This window comes from Lygodium microphyllum, chromosome 4, assembly GCF_053477565.2.
Source record: "Lygodium microphyllum isolate KBCC chromosome 4, Lygodium_microphyllum_v1.1.10, whole genome shotgun sequence".
Classification (NCBI taxonomy): Eukaryota; Viridiplantae; Streptophyta; class Polypodiopsida; order Schizaeales; family Lygodiaceae; genus Lygodium; species Lygodium microphyllum.
In genome coordinates this window covers 54446991-54465254 of record NC_141138.1, presented here as the reverse complement: position 1 = coordinate 54465254, position 18264 = coordinate 54446991, and the positions used below count along the sequence as shown (strand labels likewise).

Genomic DNA, 18264 nt, shown 5'->3' with positions numbered 1-18264 from the left:
TAAGAATCATCATCATATATTGGAAATAGTGAACATACAGGACAACTTGGAATATCAATGAGACTGCGCACTAAAACACACCCAAACTCCATTTCTTTTCCCTCCTGAGCTTTCAGAACTTCACTACATCAGCATTGACATCATCAAACATGTCTATGAGCATTTCCCAATTACACCAAATGCCCTCCAAATTAATACAAGCATGAAAATCATGACTGCCTCAAGAAGCATCATCACACTTTATGCTGAATTGCTACAGTTGTGGTGAAACAAGCACCTTTGAATCATCACCACATCTAACAAATCAACATACATGTAAGGCTTACCTTGATTTTTTAAAGCCTTACAAGAGCTCATTAACGTCTGCTACTCCCCAGGAATATACATTTATGACAGAGGAATCAAACGATGCCAACAAGAAAACGTTTGTGCATAAACAAGTGAAGCAAAAGGCCTGTTCTGAAGCATTAAAACTGGACAAAATTTGTAGCTTCCAGAGAGATCCATGGACAAAACTGCTGCTTTGCTCATTACCTACATCTCTAGCTTCAACAGCACTCCAATTGCTCTGTATCTTATAGTCAATTAATGAGTTGACTGCCTTTGCTTTCTTTTCACCTCTGCCTGAAAATTTGAAGTAAAACATTAGCAACATGCATTCATTCTGCCTTTGCTTCCATTACCAACATGCATTCACTTAACTTTTACAATGCCGCCTTGAAGTTGTGGCCTAGAGATAGCAGAAGGTATACCCTCACAAGACGCAACTTAACAAAACCATAGGTAAGCCCCAGGGTAAAAGCGGTCACTCTAGCCACCTGTCCAGATTCCGAACAACCAAATCAAGTACATCAGTCCCCATGAACAAAAGAAAGGCATAACACAACGCACCAAGTTGAAAAAATCATATATAGTGTGTTTGAACTTTGGACTGCAACCTCAGTCCTCAAAAAACATGCAGGGGTATCACAACCTTTGACCATGTATAAAATAACCTTGCAATTGAGAATTTATTAGATAAGTTTCACAAATTTGTGAATGAAGAGTCTTTTGTATCAAAAGGTGGAGGACTGGGCCTGGTTAAGATGAAGAGAATGCTTATTCATGAAAAGAGAACCATCAAAGAAACTAGCCTTCAGGAAAAGCTTCACATGGAGATCTTAAGATCTAATCTGAAGTTGGACCCGTGATTATGTGAAAGATCTTTGCATTGAAGGCTACAAGATAAATATGAAAATGGTGAACAACAAATTGGGCTTCTCACAACAAATGGTCTAAAGATAGATTTACCCTGCTATATGAGACCTTTAAGAGATCTTTCCTACAACCTGCTTTGCCTGCTTCATTACCACTTCTAAGATGGCATCCCCCTTCGAACACTTCTGTCTGTCATTCACTTGTAACCAGTTGCTCTCCCACTCTTGGTTTCTGCTGCTCATTGGGGGGAATTGCTTGTGGCTCACTTAGTAAATCTAGTATCAATATTGTCTTTGTCACAAGGAATTATAGAACATTCTGAATATGCAAGATATTCTATTTGCAAGATTGTCTTTGTCATCTTAACAAGCATATTGAGAATGTTCAGTGATCTGCTATAACTCTCTCTACCTTCTCCATCTTTCTTAGGAGCCTGCCAAAAAATACCATGATATAAGAGAGTTGAGACACTGTCCAGCTCCATTTTGGGCACCCCTGTCTCTGTGCTAGGCACCCCACTATTTTACGCACTTTCATGCACATTTGACACCTTGAGCAGCATCCCACCATTGGCTATTAGTATCACACTTCAATTAGACGCACTTCATTTATTTGAGATCAATTGACACTTCATTGGACTTAGTTGAATACCTATCAATTTGTGCATGCATAATATGCAAGCAAATGAACACAAACAGAAAGAGAGTGTGAGAAAAGAAAATGCAGGTATGCTGAAGGAACAAAGATTTATCTGATACCCAGTAATTGGCCAAGTACAAGCAGCCCTGCACATGTACTGAAACACGCCAGTCAGGGTGCCTAAATGAGAAGAATACAGACAATGATGAGGAGAATGAAAGTGATGATCAATTTAGATGGAGGGAGGTATGATGGCAGCTACCTTTCGTAGGTGGAGGCTGAAACAACATTTCAATATGCTTCTCTCATGATTTCCCACCTATTTCTACGTGCATTTGGGAGGCATTACCACGTGACAGCTGGCCAGTATATTCATCCCACAAGTCCACCATAATTGGTGTGTAGAATGTCATTCAGCCCATTTTTTGGGCTATCAAATGCATACAATAACACAATGTCAAAGCTCCTATGTCTCTATCAAACTCTCATGGAGCTCACAACCAGGCCATGAAGATGTCCACTGCATTGTCCTTCGTAGGACAGTAAATCAGCTCCATCTCTCCATCCAAGTCGCTTTCTTGAACATAGTACCACTAGACCTCAATGTGTTTCATGTGAACAAGAAACACTAGGTTCTTTGCAAAGGAAAGAGCTTCGTAGGACAGTAAATCAGCTCCATCTCTCCATCCAAGTCGCTTTCTTGAACATAGTACCACTAGACCTCAATGTGTTTCATGTGAACAAGAAACACTAGGTTCTTTGCAAAGGAAAGAGCATGTTGGCTGTCAACCCAAAGAAGAGTAGGTCCCACCTGTATACAACCAAGGTCGGCAAGCATTCGTCAAAACCAAATTGGCTCCTAAGTGGAAAGGCACACTGCACAATCCTCCGTCTCCATCAAAGAAACTGCAACAATACACTTTTTGTTGCTCCAAGAAATAGCACTAGATCCAAGAGTGTAACCTATGATCACTCTACATAATCTTACCAGCCTGCTCAACCTTGCACATCTCCCTCTCCAAGAGAGCAGTACACAAGTGCTCAGATGATGGTATTGTGTCAATGGTGCCATGTCATGAGGACGTGAAATTTTATTGCTTTGCTTAGCATTTGATGAAAAGTCAATCAAATGTCCTAATGTGGTGTTGGGAATAAAGGCCTCGTGCCTTTAAATGTGCTCGGGTGTGAACACACCCTTAGCACTTGTACTTACACATATATATCTATCTAAAAACCTAAAGGTACTGACTCGTCATTGTACCTACAAATGTGCTCACTCTCTACTCTACTCTATCTCACTCTCTCTGTCTCTCCCTGCGCGTAAAGACTAACTGTCTCGATCTTTGTTCCTAACCCATCACTACAAACTGGTATCAAAGCACAGACTGCACGGCAGCTCGTGTACAGCTGCTCAGTGTATGAATCGGCAGACAGGAGACGAGTAGCAGTCGGGCAGAACCAGTCGACAATTCCAGGGCTGCACGCAAGTCAAAACGTCAGGTGACAGCTGCTGCAGGTCGACGGGGGTCATGAAAGAACTGCACACAACCAGGACCAGGCAGTGGGCAACAGACGGGACAGGCTGTGACGTGCTCGACAGGGCTTCAGCGGGCGCCAGATAACGTGCAATCTGAGTCAGGCAGTAGCAGGCGTGATTGCAGGAAGGTACATGCACTTCGCGCCCAGTAGCGACTCGCCAGCCCCAGGCGCAACGCAACCAGGATGGGTGGCAGTTTGGCAGGTGCCATGTCGCCTGACAGGTCACGGACGTGAACAGCTATTGATCCGTCGTTTTTCTTCAGAAATATTTGAGATTATTTTTGCCTCCTCTCCTCTAGGTGTTCGTGTGCGCAAGCACAGTGTGCAAATCTGTGCAGGTTTAGGTCCAGAACTTTGGGGCTTTTCCCGAATTTGGGGATCTTAATGCAGAATTGGACAATCTGACTCAGAAATTGCAAAGTTAGTGCACATTTGCTCGGGAATTTTGGGGTTTTTCACATTTTAGTGAAATTCTTTCAATTTCACTGAAATTAGTGCACGCAAGACTTGGAAAATTTGGGGATTTGTCCAGATTTGGTGTGAGCAAGATGCAACAGTGATATCTGTCTCAGAAATTGCAGAAATTTGTGACATTTTGTCCCGACATTTGGGGCTTTTCATGTACATGCACAAATTGGGTTGAAATTTACCCAATTTCTCGACATTGATGCACATTGGACCTTGTGGAATTTGGGGCTTTTGCAGTTTGGGCAAAATCTATGCAACATTTGGTCAGTTTATGTACATGCAAGTTGAATTCCACGCAATTTGGACATCAACACTTGGTAAAATTTGGCAGTTTTGCTGAAATTGCTCTATTTTGGCAAAATTGGCTTGTTCTATGCATGTCAGAGAAAATGCAAATGTGTGGTTGATGCTTTGAGCACAAAAAATTTTGGGGCTTTTGACCATTCGAGTCAAATTTTATGCCTGTGGGTACATGCACAACAGAAATTGCAGCTAAAATTTGGGATTTCTCATGTAATGTGATGCATATGCCCTTGGAACAGCTGTAATCAGTTGTGGAATGCTATAGCACATGGTTTGGTGCTTCTGAAAATTTATTTACAGATCTGAAATCTGTGCTTCTACGTGGTCATTTATTGCTGGTTGGTACTTGTTTGTACCTTGGTCACTTGGGTGACAATTTGGGCCTGCATTTGCTGGTTTTTTTGTCACATTTGGGCCGAAAATCATGGCTGGCAGCAATGACAGCAGTAATCTGATGCACATAAAGAAGCTTGAAGGCGCACATAACTTTGCAGTTTGGCAAAAGCAGCGCTACAGTATCCTACTGCAAAATAAGCAGGCAAAGCCAATCAAAACTGAAGGAGCAAAGCCCGCGGACATGGAACAGGACGATTGGGATGAGTTAAATGAGCTTGCACGCTCAACCATAGAGCTATCAATTTCTGATGCCTTGTTGTTCAACATTGAAGGTTTGGATTCTGCATATGTTATATGGACTAGACTAAAAGAACTGTATGCACAAGAGTACTGCAAGCAAAGTATATTGGCTGAAAAAGCTTATGGATTTGCGTATGAAAGAGGGTATAGCAATGTCTACTCACTTGAGTGAGTTTAACTCCATTTTTAGCCAACTGGTTGCCTTGAAGTTCATGATTAATGAGGAATTTAAGGCTACTTTCTTGCTTTGCACTCTACCAGAGAGTTGGGATACATTTAGGACTGCTATGAGAAATTCTAATGTAATCCTTTTGTATGTTGATGTAGAGAGTACTCTACTCATGGAAGAAATGAATTGGCAGAACAATGCATCCAGTAAGTCTTCCAGTGCTTTGCATACTAGGGGCAGATCACAGCAAAAGGGAAAATATAATAGCAAGGGACGCAATAAATCACATGGCAAAGATGTTGAATGTCATCATTGTGGCAAGAAGGGTCACTTTAAACGTGATTGCTACAAATGGAAGAAAGAGAAAGGAAAAGGCGAGAAAACAGATGATAGCAAGGAAGAGAAGAAGGACAGTCAGCCTAAGAAGAGCAGTGTAAAAATTGAAGAGGTGAATGTAGTCACTCATGACAATGATAGTGGGAGTGACGTACTCTTTGTCTCTTCACACTTTGGTGCACATGCTTCACTTGCAAATACAAATGATGGCATGCACACGTGGATTCTCAATTCAGGTGCTTCCTTTTATGTCACCCCTCATCATGAATGGTTCTCTATCTATACAGGGGGTCGACATGGTGTTGTCCATCTTGTGGACAACTATGCATGTGACATTGCAGGTATTGGCAGTGTGCAATTACAGTCCTGACATTGCCTTTGCAGTGGGAGTGGTTAGCAGATACATGGCAACCCTTAGCAAGAAGCATTGGAATGCAATGAAAGGTATGATAAGATACCTCAAAGGCACAAAGGAATTGTGTATCTATTTGGGAAGCAGAAGGCATCTGTTGTTGGCTTTACTGATGCAGACTATGCTGGTCATGCAGACTGCAGAAAGTCCACTTCTGGGTATGTGTTTACTTTCACAGGAGAAGCAATCTCTTGGATCTCCGGGCTACAAAAGTGTGTTATATTGTCTACTACAAAGGTAGAGTATGTGGCTGCCACTGAGACATACAAGGAGGCTTTATAGCTTTCATGTCTGGTGGGAAAGCTTGGCATCACAGAGTTACCTATTCTTCATTGTGATAGTCAGAGTACTATCATGCTAGCACGAAATCCTGTCTTTCATGCAAAGACAAAGCACATACAGGTGAAGTGTCACTTCATTAGAGACGTACTTAACAGCAAAAGCATTGAGCTTGTCAAAGTGCATACATATGATAATCCTGCAAACCTTCTCACAAAGTGTCTTCCAATAGAGCGGTTTGCTCATTGCCGACAGATGATGGGAGTTGGATAGATATATGTATTTCAGCTTTGTATATACCTAGACTTAGCTGATTCTTTTCTCCTCTTAAGACACATTGCCTTTAGGTGGGAAGTTATTGGGAATAAAGGCCTCGTGCCTTTAAATGTGCTGGGATGTGAACACACCCTTACCACTTGTACTTACACACACATATATATATATATAAAAACCTAAAGGTACTGACTCGTCATTGTACCTACAAACGTACTCACTCTCTACTCTGCTCTATCTCACTCTCTCTGTCTCTCCCTGAGCGTAAAGACTGACTGTCTCGATCTTCGTGCCTAACTCGTCACTACATGTGGCTTGCACAGGTGAGATGCAAGTCAATTATTTCAGTGTGGAACCTAGGACCCTGAGTTATTAGTTGGTGCCAAAGGCAAAAGTTGTAATAAGTTATGTCTAACGAGTACTAGGTGATACTCAATGTCAGATTTTGGTCTGTAGACCAATTTATTGGCCACTAATGTCAATGGTGACATTAGAGACTAAGAATTACTTAATTAATTAATGCCGTTCTGAGAGCTAATAATTGCTCAGGGATACTTGGAAGATGCATTGACCTAGTGAATTTAATTATTGGCTAGTGAAATTAATTTTTGAGCACTGAATATTTATTAAATTGATATTCTGAAATTTTGAAAATCTATTTAATAAGTTGAATAATGCTGAAAAATGATATTAGAATGATGCCACTTGGCAAAAATTGCCCATGCAAGTGGAGAAAACGTTTTTAGGGGCTGATGGAAGTCTATTGGTGACGCTAAGAAGTGACATTTAATGATACCTAATGCCAATTTGATGGTCAAAGATGGCGCAGAGACACTCGAGAATGGAAGATGCCTAGCCAATTTGCTTATTGGCCAGTCTAATTGTTTTTCTAAGCACCAAAATAATTATTAGATTAATTTTCAGTAATTAAATGCTGAAAATTAATATTTAATTATGGATAAGGCTAGAAAAACTATTTGGGAAGGCTGCCACTTGTCAAAAATGCCTATGCAAGACTGAAAAACGTCTTTAGAGATTGGAGAGAGGCATTTTAGTATATTCAGCCTGTAAGAGAGAGAAAGGAGATCCTGTTGGTCTGATTTGCAACCATTGGAGGACCTTCTGAGACAGCCAGGGGGTGGAGAAGACCAATCAATAGCAAGTGACAGCATCTATAGGCTGTCGAAATAGGGCAGTAGCAATAAATGACTGATTTTCTTCAGTTCTTTGCGAAGAAACTCTGAATTTTCTCTCTCTACAACTTTCTCTCTCATCTCCTAGCCATTTCACAGCCTTGCTCCGAAGATCTCAACATTTGGACCCTTGGAGGGTGAGAAATTGCAAATTTCTTTGCTGTAAACCCTAATTTACAGCAGAAATTAGGGTTTAGCAAAAGCCTCGAGAAGCGTACCAAAATTGGAAGCTCCAAGACTTGGATTTTTAAGGAATGAAAGTGAATTTCAGCTAAATTCATGTGGAGGACTAGCTAGCCATTGAATTTGGGGGATTTCCATCATCTATGAAGTGAGTGAAGGCCAATCAAGTGTCCGAATCAAGGGGCAAATCAGATTGAAGACTTGCTGGTCACTTTGGACAACAAGGGGAGTTTGGATTGCGAAGGGGATCGGGAGAATCCCATTGTAAGTCAACGTTTTCTTTGATTAAGCTGAAGAAATACCGAATGCGGTGTCAATTTTGGGGCCAATCAGGGATTTACTACCCATCCAAGGGGGAAGGCTGGTTATAGTAATTATTGCCAATCTTGGAGCAAGTGCACTTGTTCCTACTCGTGGAATAGGTATAGCAAGATCAACGGCCACACCTCGTCTCTATCGAACCAAGGCATCCCAATCCATTGCACATGCCTCAAGTTCTTGCCTCGTGTCAATGCTATGCAAAAGTGAATCTCTTTTGCTTCCTTTCCAAAAAATGAGCACGCACCTTATTAGCAACACTTGTGCAACCATAAAGACGTAGCTTGTTGTCGCCAAGAAGCTACAGAGACTCTTGGAGTACACTGCTAGGATTGGCAAACACGTACTGATGCAAGAGAATATGGATTGGGCACCGTTGTGTAGCAGGCACTGGGTGGAGCATGGCAACACAGAGCCTTTCTGACAGTCCTTCTGGCGCCGCCTATGGGATAGCTAGAGACCGAGGAGGATATAATACTTCTTATGGCTGGTGGCACGCAGAGGCTTGGCGGATTGGCGGTGGGAAGCTGGCTTGCCCAGATGCAGAAGGAGGGAGTTTGTAAGCGCTGCACACAACAGCCTTTGGAAAAACCAAAACACTGCCTTTGGTTGTGCGAGGTGGCGCAGCTAGTGTGGAAAGAAGCATGCCGCATCCTACACCGCATGGCTCCTAGCCTAAGATGCATCTCTTTGGGAGCTTTCTGTTGGCAGGCAGTTAGCCAGGGCCGTCACCTTCTATATGAGGCAAGGATGCAGGACACGATATTCATTATCAAGGCAAGGTCGTGCGAAGTGGTCGGTTTGGAGGCTCTACCCATCCGCCAGGTACTGGAGCCCACAGCAGATCGCTCTAAAGTATGGGAGATCATAGGGAGCCTTAAAGGATGGCATATCTAGAAGGCGCGGTATCATGAGGTTTTTCGTGAAGAGAGACTTTCAATACAGGTAACCTTAGCAGAGCTTTGGACCTCCATCATCCACTCCCTCTGCAGACGATGGGATCAGATGCAAGGCGAGTCCAGGGCTCGTCAAGAGCTCCGCTATCATTTCATGTGTACTTGGGGCGGCCAAGACCTGATTTTCGAGATGCAGTCAGGCAGCCCCAAATGGCGTTATACGCCTCCTCCATGGTTTCTTGCCCCCATCCCCCCTACACCGCCTGAGAGGCTTGTACATTTGATATAATTGTAAATCTGCATCAGCTCCAGTTAGTTTGTTGAGCTTGAGCACTTCCTTGTATTCAAAGATCTTATTCTTCAAGTAATATAATTAGCCACTCTTTATTTGCAAAAAAAAATAAAGACGTAGCTTGCATGTCCATCGACATGCTCCTCCACTGCAAGCAAGGCGCTCAACAATCACTTCATCCCACCATGACCAATCTTTAGGTGGGATGCACCTAGTTCAACCTTGGGAGAGACCAACATCTAAGATGATTGAGAGGGTTGTATGTATGTGTGGAAGTGATTGTTGAGCTAAGAAAGCATTACATGCTGAATAGCCACATTAGACTGTTAAGAGTCATTCCTTGTGGCCATGTCAGCAATGCCACGTGGCAACAGTCGAACAGTCCAACTGCAATCGGCAGCATTAAATGCAGCCAACCTAATTATTTTAGGTATTTTCAGTATATTATATTCAGCCTTTAAAAGGCTGAGTTTCCAACAGTAATGTCACATTGTTTCTGACGGACTTCAGCCTGCTGGTTGCGGAGATTGCTCTCGGGGCTGACAGAGATCGAGATCCTCGAGGTGGAGACATACGCAGATATTTACTCTGCACCTGTGTATAATTTTGCATCCTTATACAACATTCTTCACTGCAGATTTTCTGTGTTTCACTCTCTCTCTCTCTCTCTCTCCGTTCACTCTTTGTCATGGTCATTCACTTCTGCATTGCTTCACTCTGACATGGTATCAAAGCATTGAAGGACTAACCTAGGGTGGATCTATCTGAAGAGGAGTTTTCAACGTGACACGAGGCTGCGTTTTCAGTGTTCAAGTGCGAGCAGGTGAGCTATGCATCAAAACAAGGCTGAGGCGAGCATGGGAATGCGAGAAAAGAGAAGATTTGTTAAAGCTACTACTGTTTTTTGCTATTAGAGAAGGAAGAAGGCTGTGTTTTTTGCCTTCAAGTGTAGATTTTACCTTTTCATCACCTCCGGCGGGTGAAGAAGGAACAAGACAAGCGAACCTCAACCCTAGCATGCTGTATTTTCATAGTTAGAGGGGGCTGCTTTTTGTGTTTTGTGCAAGCATTGTAGGTGAAGATGTCTTTTGAGGCCAAGACCGGGTTTCAGGCGATCATGGACCGGAATGTGCCCGCCGTCCTACCGGCTCTTCCTTCAAATCAAAAGCTCAATGGTGAGAACTACCGCATCTAGCGGGTTATGATGCTTGCCATATTGGAGTCCCATGATTTGGCGGAGCTTGTTACGAAGGCTATCAAACGTTCTTCTTCACAAGACGAGTCTAGACTCTCTTCCAATGATAAGACGGAGTTGGCAAAGGCTCAAGCACATTGGAATAAACTCAATACATGCATTCGCTCGTTTTTATTTCTCTCATGTACTACAGCTATTATCTCTTATATAGAGCATTTGATGGTGGCTAGGGAGATATAGCTAGAGTTGGATTAGATGTATAATCGTATGACCGTCATGAAGCATGTGTCTTTGGAATTGCAAATGAGAACTATAAGTGTCAACAAGTCATCATCCATGCAGGAGCATATCAACAAGCTAAGGTAGCTTCAGATACAAGTTTAAAACATAGGGAAGGCGATCACTTCTGAAGACATGGCGATAACTCTTATTTCACAGTTACCGCCTTACTTCAGTGGTTTTTATTCTGCCTTGATTGCTTCAGGGTAGTTTGAGACTCTTCAGTGGGAAGAGTTGGTTCCTATGATCTTGGACCAAGAGGAGCAACTAAAAGGAACCAATGCTTCGAAATCTGAAGTTTTGGTTGGTCAATCCTCTCAAAAGAAGGGGAAGAACCAAAAGAATAAGAAGGAAGACAAATCTAAGAAGGACAAAGACAAGGAATCTATTTGTCACATTTGTGGCAAAACGGGTCATTGGAAGAAGGATTACCCCGACAAGGAGAAGAAGGAGAAATCTTCAAAGGATTCCAAAGCGATGGTTGCTCCCTCATCAGTTGATTTCCTTCATTTGGAGGTGGTTGAGAATTTGACTATGCCGGCTTTTGATACTACATTGACCGCCCCATCTACTCAGGAGTGGATTGTTGACAGTGGTGCCTCTAGGCACATGACTCCTTCTTCAGCAAGTGTTACTTATTTACAGCCTTCTCATGGTCAGATTCTTATTGGAGATAGAGAAAGAGATAGTGAAAGAGGCTTTACAGTCTGATCATTGGCGAAAAGCGATGGAAGCCGAATTGGAATCTATTAAGCAAAATGGCACTTGGTTCCTTGTGCATCGTCCCTCTCATAAGAAGGTGATTCGTGTCGAATGGGTTTTCAAGACCAAGTACCATATAGTGATGGCTCTTTGGACAAGCACAAGACTCGCCTTGTTGCCAAAGGTTTTGCAGAACGCCCAGGTGTTGATTTCCATGATACTTTTGCCCCCACTGCTCGCATGGCGACTATTCGTATTGTTCTTGCCTTGGCTAGTCATAGGAGATAGTCTGTCTTTCAGTTGGATGTGAAGTCAGCCTTCTTGAATGGTGATTTGAAGAAGGAGATCTATGTAGAGCAACCTCATGGCTTTGGTTCCTCAAATGGGAAGGTTTACAGGTTGAAGAAGGCCTTGTATAGCCTGAAGCAAGCTCCGCGGGCTTGAAACAAGAAGATTGATTCGTTTCTCCAAGCCAAGTTGGGATATTGGCGCTCTAGGGCTGATCCACAACTTTATGTGCACACTTCCGAGGGTGGTCATGTGTTGTTTGTTTTGTATGTTGATGACTTGATTGTTACAAGTGATCATGCCCAAAAGGTCGAAGAGACGAAGATAGCTCTACATCAAAAGTTCAAGATGACGGACTTAGGACTTCTCCATTTCTTTTTGGGCCACGAGATTTATCAATCTCAAAGGGGGATTTTCATCTCTTAGCAGAGATATGTACAAGAGCTCTTGGTGACTTTTGAGATGGAGGACTGTCCAGTGTTAGTCCATTTCTACTCTTATGGATCCGAATTGAAAGGCCAATTCATACACAAATTCTCCTTTGACGAATACTACCCGCTACCTCAGTTGATTGGATCATTGATTTGGCTCCTCAACACACGGGTTGATCTATGTTTTGTTATAGGTCTCTTGGCTAGGTCCATGAGTGCACCTCTGCAGGTGCATTGACAAGCTGCTCAAGGGACACTTTGGTTTCTGAGGGGGATCTCCAACCTCGGGATTTCCTATCCAACAGCTTACAGGTACTTCTGATCTTGTTCTTACAGGTTGGAATGATTTAGATTAGGCTGGCGATGTGGATCAAAGGCAATCTACTACAAGTTATTGTTTTACCTTGGGTGTTGGTGCTATCTCTTGGAGTAGCAAGAAGCAACCCATGGTAGCCCTATCTTCGATTGAGGCAAAGTATCACACTACGTCTTCTACCACATGAAAGACTGTGTGGCTTCGACGGTTGTTGGAGGAGCTTGGCTGCCCCCAGTCTCATCCTACTACCTTGCGGTGAGACAATGAGAGTTGCATTGCCTTGGCATGAAATCCCATATTCCATGCCTAGACGAAGCATATAGAGATCCTATATCACTTCATCAGGGAGAAACTTCTGGATGCGACCATCAATGTGGAATACTGTAAGACTGAACACAATCTTACAGATTTATTTACGAGGGTACTTCCCTAAGCTTTGCTTCACCGGCATTCTAGATCCCTCGGTCTACTGCCTTGTCCAAGATCTGAGAGGGGTTGTTGAGAGTCATTTCCTGTGGCCACATCAGCAATGCCACATGGCAACAGTCGAACGGTCAACTACAGTCGGCTGCATTTAATGCAGCCGACCTGATTATTTCAGGTATTTTCATGCTATTATATTCACCCTTCAAAAGGTTGAGTTTCCAACAATCTTGTCACATTGTTTCTGAAAGATTTCAGCCTGTTGATTGCCGAGATTCCTCTCGGGGCTGACAGAGATCAAGATCCTCAAGGTGGAGACATATGCAGATATTTACTCTACACCCGTGTATAATTCTGCATCCTTATACAGCATTCTTCACTGCAGATTTTCTGTGTTTCACTCTCTTTCTCTTTCTCTCTTCTCTCTCTATTCACTCTTTGTCACAGTCATTCGCTTCCGCATTGCTTCACTCTAACATAGACAGCCCCAAAACAAGCTTCATTAATTAAATTGCCTAACTTTCATTAAAAGAAATACGTTTCTAGAGAGTGTATGTATCTCATAAACCAAACTCTAATTTGGGAGGACCCAACCATCTATAAATAGACAAGCTACACACTACTCAGCTCAATCTCGTTTTTGTAATTTGTAGGTGCCATATCTTTGCCGTCCACACCCCGTACACGAAGGATATCTCAGTCGAGCTACTCCCCACTGCCGTCTACCATTTCGCACCTGCCTTCTAGCCTTCTACTACTTTTCAAAACTGATTCCAGCCTGCTGCCTACCAACAATTGGGGATTGCTGCCCAGGTGCATTTACCATTTGCTCACCTTCTACTACTATTAAACAATCTGATTTGCTCCTGCCCTGCTACCCACAACCCCCTAGAAGCTGTGTTTTGCTGTAAAGTATACCGCCTTGCCTGCCATGTCAGCCCTAAATCTATGTTTTGCTGCAGATTGGTTCCATACAACTGCCACACCACCAGCATACTCTCTATTGCTCGTCTATCACATTGATCCAACCATTACAAGCTGCATTTGCTAATGCTAGACACATTCAGAGACTACCTAATGCGTCTTGGATCCATCAGAGTACGACACACTCTTTTGCTCATATCTCTACCCCAATCCTCGGGATATAGGAGTTTGGGGGTCACTTTTCACCTTGCATAGTGTTTTTGCTGTTAGCGATCAGGTTCTGGCTCAGGTTCTGGCCGGCCGTACAGGCGCCACGTGGCAGCCTGGTCAGACTGACCAGTCGGACAGCCACGTGGCAGTCCGACCTGTACTGATCAGTCGGCATTTAATGCAGCCGACCTACCATTTCTGGGTGCATTCTTGCTGGCTATTTATAGCCAATGTTCTGCACAGTCTTCCATACTTCTGTTTGCAGATTACAGGCTGGAGATCATGCAGACTGCAGCGTACTTCGAGGTGAACAGCAGGTTGCATCGTCGAGGTGGAGACACGCAGTCCCGCGCACTGCGCCCGTGTACATATCTACATATCTTTGTATACAGCACACTTTATACAGCAGATCTTCATCTTCCACTGTCTCTTTCTCTCTCTCTCTTCTCTATGCGTTCACTCTCTCTCTCAGTCTTGGTCCCACACTTCCGCATCGCTGCACTCTGACATGGTATCAGAGCAGTGAAGAAGGGCTGACTGAGTGAAGAACCTACCTGAAGAAGAGATTCCATCGCGACACAAGGCTGTGTTTCCAGCGTTCGAGGGCGAGCGGGAGGGCTGCGCATCAAAACAAGGCCGAAGCGAGCGTGGGCGCGCGGGAAACGAGTCCAGTTGGTGAATTTGTTGCTGTTTGCTGCTGTTTGAAGAGGAAGAAGGCTGAGTTTTCAGCTTTCAAGTGCAGGTTTTACTTTTTAATCGCCTCGGGCGGGTGAAGAAGGTTCGGGACGCGAAAGAAAGAGCCCTAGCAAGCTGCATTTTCACAATCAGAGGGGGTTGCTTTTGCGTTTGTGAAGGCATTATAGGTGAAGATGTCTACAGAGATTGACTTGGAGTTCCAAACGATCATGGATTGGAAGGTGCCTGTCGAACCGGCTCTTCCCGTAGATCAAAAGCTCGATGGCGACAATTACCGCATCTGACACGTAATGATGTTGGCCATCCTTGAGTCTTACGATTTGGCGGAGCTTGTATAGGAGGAGATCGACCGGTCCTCGGTGAGAGATGAGTCCAAACTCTCTTCCGATGCTCGTGCGGAGTTGGCCAAAGCTCAGTCTCATTGGGACAAACTGAATGCCCGGATTCATTCTTTTCTTTTTCTGTCTTATACTACAGCCATGATAGCCCACATCGAGCACTTGACGGTGGCTCGGGAGATATGGCTGGAGCTTGACCAGATGTATAACCGGATGACCCTTATGAAGCGGGTTTCTTTGGAGGTGCAGATGCGGACCTTGTCTGTGAATAAGTCTTCTTCATTGCGGGAGCACATCAATAAGCTTAGATAGCTTCAGATGCAGGTTCAAAATGCGGGGAAGCCGATTTCCTCCGAAGACATGGCAATCACACTCTTCTCCCAGTTGCCGCCACGATTCGGTGCTTTTTACTCTGCCCTTATTGCTTCGGGGCGTGAGTCTACTCTTCGATGGGAAGAGCTGGTTCCTATGGTCTTGGACCAAGAGGAACAACTGAAGGGACATCATGCTTCCAAATCGGAAGCCTTGACAGGTCAAGTCTCTCAGAAGAAGGGGAAGGACCAAAAGAAGAAGGAGGAGGACAACAAGTCAAAGAATGACAAGAACAAAGAATCCACATGCCATATTTGTGGTAAGACCGGCCATTGGAAGAAGGATTGCCCCGACAAAGACAAGAAGGACACCAACAAGAAGGACACGAAGGATTCTGAAGCAGTGGTTGCACCCTCATCAGCTGCGTTTCTTCATCTAGCAGTCATTGAGGACTCTACACCGAAGGCTTCTGATGCTGCGATGACAGCCTCCCAGGCTCGAGAGTGGATCGTTGACAGTGGTGCCTCCCGGCACATGACTCCATCAGTTGGTGTTGCCCAGTTGCGACCTTCGCGTGGGCAGATTCTCATCGGAGATAGCTCTTCGGTGTCTATTGCAGGACGGGGTGAGATGCAGCTTATTCCCGATGGACGTGGTGGTACCCATACCTCAGAGGTCTTGCATGTGCCAGGTTTAGGGTATCATCTACTTTCGGTTCATAAGATTTGTTCACTTGGACTTTTGGTGGAGTTTGACAATGATTCGGTGCGAGTCCTTGAGAGTGGGTCAAGGAAGGTTCTCTCATCAGGCTATGAGGAGAATGGCATCTACAAATCGACATCTTCTACCGCTCTCCCTACTCTTCTTCTTACCTCTCAGACACAATCAGAGCTATGGCATGCTCGGTTTGGTCACCTCAACTATGATTATCTTCGAAGGGCGTCACGTGGATAGCTTGTTCGAGGGTTGCCGGACATAGTGGTGAGCCGGCAACCATGCGTCTCCTGCATTCGTAGGAAGCAGCATAGGGATGCAATTCCCAACAAAGCTTCGCGGCGGTCTACTTCCCCGATGGAGCTTGTATCTACGGATCTTTGTGGCCCTATGAGGAACGAGTCCTTGAAAGGGAGCTCGTACTTCATGTTGATCGTAGATGACTACAGCAGGATGACTTGGGCCTATTTCTTGGCGTTGAAGTCAGAAGCTTTCTCCCACTTCAAGGATTGGCTTCTCTTTGAGGAGAACCGATCGGGCCGGCGATTGAAGACCTTGCGATCCGACAAGGGTGGTGAATTTGTTTCTAATGAGTTTGCTCGTTTTTGTGCAGATAAAGGTATTCACCAAGAGTTTGCTAACACCAACACTCCTCAAGAAAATGGCATTTTTGAACGGAAGAACCGAAGTGTGATTGAGATGGCGCGCACCATGATGGAGCACCGACAGACACCTCAGTTTCTGTGGGCCGAGGCTATGGCTACTGCAGTCCACATCCTTAATCGATCCACCACTTCGGCCGTTGATGGGATGACACCTTTTGAGGCTCACTTTGAGACTAAGCCCGATGTTTCTTATTTTAGGGTTTTTGGGTGTGATGCCTATGTTCACATTCCCAAGACTCATCGTGATAAATTTGAAGCCGCTTCCCGAAGACAGGTGTTTGTTGGCTACAGCTCTCAGTCCCAAGGCTATCGTTTGTATAATCCCGCCAAGCGGGATGTGTACACCAGTCGAGATGTGCGGTTCATGGAGGTTCCGGCCATAGCAGTGGATGAGGAGCATTCCATTCTTGGAGATCCAAGGGAGAGTTGGGCTCCCGAGACAGTTCCTTTGGAGCCCGTGCCTTTTGATTCTAATTCTGTTTCCGATACAGAGTCTACTGTTCCACCGGTCACCCCCGAGGAGTTACCACTGGTGGATATCCCAGAGTCCTCAGCTGCTGGAGAGAGACGAGGAGAGGTCCGGCCTCCTCCTCGTTGGGCCCGTGACACACTCCGTGATTCAGGGATCGAGGGGGTCCCTGAGGAGTGGGGACCGCAGGATGGTCCATGGCAGTCATGGAGGCACCAGGCATATTCTACGGAGCTTGTTTGCTCTAACTTTTGTTTGATGACCCGTGTTATGCAGGATCGAGAGCCCACCTCCGTGAAGGAGGCTTTACAGTCCGCACCATGGAAGAAAGCTATGGAAGCCGAGTTGGAGACTATTGAGAGGAATGGCACTTGGTTACTCGTGCCCCGCCCCCCGAATAAGAAGGTGATTGGCGTCAAGTGGGTCTTCAAGACCAAATACCTTAGCGATGGTTCTTTGGATAAGCACAAGGCTCGCCTTGTTGCTAAAGGTTTTGCACAGCGCCCAGGGATTGATTGTCATGATACTTTTGCCCCCACAGCTCGTATGGCGACCATTAGAGCTGTTCTTGCCTTGGCTGGCCATAGGAGATGGCCTGTCTACCAGTTGGATGTGAAGTCGGCCTTCCTCAATGGTGATTTGAAGGAGGAGATCTATGTCGAGCAGACTCCTGGCTTTGGATCTTCAGATGGGCAAGTCTACAGGTTAAAGAAGGCCTTGTATGGCCTCAAGCAGGCTCCGCGTGCATGGAACGAGAAGATTAACTCGTTCCTTCAGTCACAGTTGGGATATCGGCGTTCCAAGGCCAATCCACAACTTTATGTACACGCTTCCGAGGCTGGTTCTGTGCTTTTTGTGTTGTATGTTGACGATTTGATTGTCATAGGTGATCATGCACAGAAGGTCAAAGAGACGAAGGCAGCTTTACATCAGGCGTTCGAGATTACGGACTTGGGTCTCCTCCACTTCTTCTTGGGCCATGAGATTTATCAATCTCAGAGGGGGATTTTCATCTCTCAGCAGAGATATGTACAGGAGCTCTTGGTTTCTTTTGCGATGGAGGATTGTCAGACCATTTCTACTCCTATGGATCCGAACTGAAAGGCCACTTCACATTTAGATTCTCCCTTGGCGGATGCGTCCCGCTATCGTCAATTGATTGGATCATT

At 44.7% G+C, this 18264-nt stretch overlaps 1 long non-coding RNA gene across 2 annotated transcripts in view; it reads right to left on the bottom strand.

Moving 5' to 3' along the window:
- Positions 1 to 18264, bottom strand: part of LOC148037051 (uncharacterized) — a 68401-nt gene continuing 50137 nt past the window's right edge. The window contains exons 3-4 of one of the 2 annotated variants that reach the window (XR_015690774.1): positions 703 to 818; positions 1 to 624 (exon numbers count right to left, since the gene is read on the bottom strand). This is a non-coding gene — a long non-coding RNA (uncharacterized LOC148037051). The remainder of the gene's footprint in view (positions 625 to 702; positions 819 to 18264) is intronic. The other variant, XR_015690773.1, reaches the window with a different exon arrangement.